Source organism: Pongo abelii, chromosome 17 (genome assembly GCF_028885655.2).
Source record: "Pongo abelii isolate AG06213 chromosome 17, NHGRI_mPonAbe1-v2.0_pri, whole genome shotgun sequence".
NCBI lineage: Eukaryota > Metazoa > Chordata > Mammalia > Primates > Hominidae > Pongo > Pongo abelii.
In genome coordinates, this window is record NC_072002.2 from 73,659,330 (window position 1) to 73,664,027 (window position 4,698).

General features: G+C 45.3%; 1 non-coding gene across 1 annotated transcript; it reads right to left on the reverse strand.

The window, feature by feature from the left end:
* Nucleotides 1-3,753: 3,753 nt before the first annotated feature.
* LOC112129991 (U8 small nucleolar RNA) lies at nt 3,754-3,887 on the reverse strand. Its single transcript, XR_002912314.2, has one exon. It is a non-coding gene; the product is annotated as a U8 small nucleolar RNA (small nucleolar RNA).
* Between the last annotated feature and the right edge of the window lie 811 nt (nt 3,888-4,698).

Consider the following 4,698-nt stretch of genomic DNA (forward strand, 5'->3'; position numbering starts at 1 on the left):
GTCTAGCTTTTAATCTGCCTCATTGCATCTGACAGCTACAAACTACAACCCTTCCCTGTTCCTGAATTTTCTTCCAAAACACATCCGTAATGCCACTGCCATGCCTGCAAAGCACTGATGACTCTTCATCAGAATAGGCAGAAATTCACCTCCCAATCCGACCCCAATCTACCTCCAATTTACCTCATCTCCTGCACCCCCATCCCTAACCCCATGCATGATAATCATAGTCTTTTTTTTTTTTTGGAAACAGAGTTTCACTCTTGTTGCCCAGGCTGGAGTGCAATGGCTCAATCTCTGCTCACTGCAACCTCTGCCTCCCGGATTCAAAGGATTCTTCTGTCTCAGCCTCCCAAGTAGCTGGGATTACAGGCACATTCCACCACGCTGGCTACTTTTTTTGTGTTTTTAGTAGAGACAGGGTTTCATCATATTGGTCAGGCTGGTCTCGAAATTCTGACCTTGTGATCGCCTTGGCCTCCCAAAGTACTGGGATTACAGGCGTGAGCCACTGCACCCAGCCTTTTTTTCATGACTTTAATACTCTAAGGAATGGCACAGCTCCAAATCCTCACAAATATACCTCATTCTTTGTAGTATGTTTCTCTGCCTTATGAAACTGTACGCTCCTCAAGTCCAAATTAATTCCAACGTCACCTTGGTTGGTCCCACACTGACCTCTAACCTAAATTAATCACTGTCTCCTCAGGAGATTCAGCATATTTGTTTCTACATTGGATGACCTTTGCATAAGGAACCAATCGGCTGTTTGCACAGAAGGAGGCTGTGGCAGCATAGGCACTTACACTGTCATATTCAACACACTGAATTCTAGATACCTGCCTGGCTGTCTCTTCTGCTACAAAATCAAGTCTTATTTAGTTTTCTGTCCCAGTGTCTAGCACAGTGCCTTGAATGGGGAGACACTCAGCCATCATTTACTAAATTGAAATGAATTGTTGAGAATGCATTGCAGATGCACCTGAATTGGGAGTTACCAAAAAGAGAGAAAAGAGGAAATTGTACTGGAGCCAAAGACAAATTTAATCTAATTCATAGTTATGAACACAGAGATCATGTCAGCATGTGAAACTCTAGTGGATGAATTAGGGCAGCAGTCACCAACCTTTTTGGGACCAGGGACCGGTTTCATGGAAGACAATTTTTCCACGGACCAGGGGTGGGGAAGATGAAACTGTTCCACCTCAGATGATCAGGCATTAGATTCCCATACAGAGCACGCAACCTAGATCCCTCACATGCACAGTTCACAATAGGATTCCTGCTCCTATGAGAATCTAATGCTGCCGCTGATCTGACAGGAGGCGGAGCTCAGGCAATAATGCTAGCTCACCAGCCGCTCACCTCCTGCTGTGCTGCTAGTTCCTAACAGACCACAGACCGGTACCTTCACAGAAGAAACAACCTGGGCCCCTTGCCTATTGTTGGTATGTCGCTTTCCACAGTCACACCCTTTTGTACCTGTCCCTGGGAGGAAAACACAAGGTGTCAGTAAGTTTGAAATTTCCCGGCCGGGCGCGGTGGCTCAGGCCTGTAATCCCAGCACTTTGGGAGGCCGAGGCGGGCAGATCACGAGGTCAGGAAATCGAGACCATCCTGGCTAACACGGTGAAACCCCGTCTCCACTAAAAATACAAAAAATTCTCTGGGCGTGGTGGCAGGCGCCTGTAGTCCCAGCTACTCCGGACGCTGAGGCAGGAGAATGGCGTGAGCCCGGGAGGCGGAGCTTGCAGTGAGCCGAGATTGCGCCACTGCACTCCAGCCTGGGCGACAGAGCGAGACTCCGTCTCAAAAAAAAAAAAAAAGAAATTTCCCATCCATGAGTTTTTCACTTTTTCATCTTCTTGGTGCACGGAATTCCAAGTATTTAAGAAAGCAAAATGAGGCTGGGGTGCAGTGGCTCACGCCTGGAATCAATCCCAGCATGTTAGGAGGCCGAGGCTGGTGTATCACTTGAGGGCAGGAGTTCAAGATCAGCCTGGCCAAAATGGCGAAACCCTGTCTCTAATAAAAAATACAAAAATTAGCTGGGCATGGTGGTACGTGCCTGTAGTCCCAGCTACTGGGGAAGCTGAGGCAGGAGAATCGCTGAAACCCAGGAGACGGAGGCTGCAGTGAGCCTAGATGGTGTCACTGCACTCCAGCCTGGCGACAGAGCGAGACCCTGTCTCAAAACAAAACAAAACAACACACAAAAAATTCTGTACCCATCTCTTTTGTATTGCATGCATACGGATGGATGGATGGATGGATGGACCGACAAGTATTTTACTTTGAATAATTCAAAGGAAGTATTACCTTTCTTGCCGAGCACGGTGGCTCACACCTGTAATCCCAGCACTTTGGGAGGCCGAGGTGGGCGGATCAGAAGGTCAGGAGTTTGAGACCAGCCTGGCCAATATGGTGAAACCCCATCTCTACTAAAAATACAAAAATTAGCTAGGCGTGGTGGCAGGCACCTGTAGTCCCAGCTACTCGGGAGGCTGTGGCAGAATTGCTTGAACTCGGGAGGCGGAGGTTGTAGTGAGCAGAGATCGTGCCACTGCACTCCAGCCTGGGCGACAGAGCGAGACTCTGTCTCAAACCAAAAAAAAAAAAGGAAGTATTGCCTTTCTTATATCTCCCACAGTCCAGAATGATGTAGCTCCATTTCTAGGCTAAACAGAAAGATGGGTCTGCCTGAAAAACATGATTTAAAAATAATTTCTTTTTAGGGCTGAGCATGGTGGCTCACACCTGTAATGTCAGCATTCTGGGAGGTAGACCAGCCTGGGCAACAAAGCAAGACCCCTTCTCTACAAAATAAATACATAAATAAATTAGCTGAGCATGGTGGTACACACCTGTAGTTCCAGCTACTCCAGAGGCTGAGGTAGGAGGATCGCTTGAGTCCTGGAGTTTGACACTGCAGTGAACTATGATCACACCACTGCACTCCAGCCTGACAGCTTGGCTCCTCCCTAGTGATTTCTAGTGTGCATCCAAAGTCAAGAACCACTGCATATAAACAGTTCTGCAGCTTGTATTTTTGTTTTTTTTTGTTTGTTTTTTTAACAATATGTCTTATAGATCCTTGCATAGGAATATATAAGAGTGCTCTCTTTTTAATAGCTGCATAGTATTCCACCAGGTGATAGAGTATGATGGCATTTATGGACATCAGATAGTTCTCTTTTTTTTCTGAGAGGAAGTCTCACTCCGTTGCCCAAGCTGGAGTGCAGTGGCACGATCTCGGCTCACTGGAACCTCCACCTCCCAAGTTCAAGCAATTCTCCTGCCTCAGCCTCCCGAGTAGCTGGGACTACAGGCACGCACCACCATGCCTGGCTAATTTTTTTTTTTTTAAGTAGAGATGGGGTTTCACTATGTTGGCCAGGCTGATCTTGAACTCCTGACCTCGTGATCTGACCGCCTCGGCCTCCCAAAGTGCTGGGATTACAGGCGTGAGCCACCACACCTGGCCTGACAGTTTTCAATATTTTGCTCTCACAAGAAATGCTGAAACAAATCACCTTTTATATCTATTGTTTTGCACATATGTATATACAGCTGTTGGATAAAGTCCTACAAATACCATTGCTGAGTGAAATAATAAGATCACTTGTAATTTTGCTAAATATTTATAAGTTCGCTATTTAGTTAACTACTTGTAATTTTGCTAAATCTTCCATGATAAACATTTGATAGACATTATTAAATTGTCCTATGAGGTTTAATTTTTTTTCACAACAAATCAGATATGAACAATCAGAGTTTGCAAGTCCTGATTACCCAGAGACATTAATCATGGATCATGCAAACTCCAATTATCATGTTCTATCTGCCCTCCAAAACGAGGAACAGGTAAGGATTATCCCACCTGATGATAGGATTAAATTATTAATCCAGGTTTATAAAAAGTTTTTAGAGTGACAAAGTGCGATTTTATTTTAGAGATACATATGCGAGGATATGATTACTGTGTTTGGTTTAAATTTCAAAAAGTGACAAGAGATTGCAGAAGTGGCTCATTTGTCATTGTTAGGGTTACAGTGTCTTTCCTGATAGGGCTGGTTGGCGGCTCAGTTTCTTGTTCTTTCTTGTCATTAAAGAGTTTTGTTCTCAGAAAGGAAATAATCTGTGCTCTTTGATGTGGTTCAGAAAAAAGAGACCAATACCACATTTTAAAACTCTTTGTGGCAGATCGTCCACGAGCAGCTCTTTAAGAGAAGCAGCTCACAGAGCTCTGGCTCAAACAAGAGAAGTTTTTAGAGAACATAGAGAATGTCTGACTCTGGAAGAATTTCCTCAAGAAAACAGAAAAGCAAAGAATGGAAAATGCAAACACAATTATTCTTCCTCTGATGGGAATAACTTTCCAGCTCAAATGAATATTTATTTGTTTTTGTGTGTGTGAGACAGGGTCTCACTCTGTCACCCAGGCTGGAGAGCAGTGGCATGATCTCGGCTCATTGCAAACTCCACCTCCCGGGTTCAAGCAATTCTGCCACAGCCTCCCGAGTAGCTGGGACTACAGGCGCCCGCCACCATGCCCAGCTAATTTTTGTATTTTTAGTATAGACAGAGTTTCACTGTGTTGGCCAGGCTGGTCTCAAACTCCTGGCCTCAAGTCACCTGCTTGCCTTGGCCTCCCTATGTGCTGGGATTACAAGCATGAGCCATCTCCCCCGGCCTCAA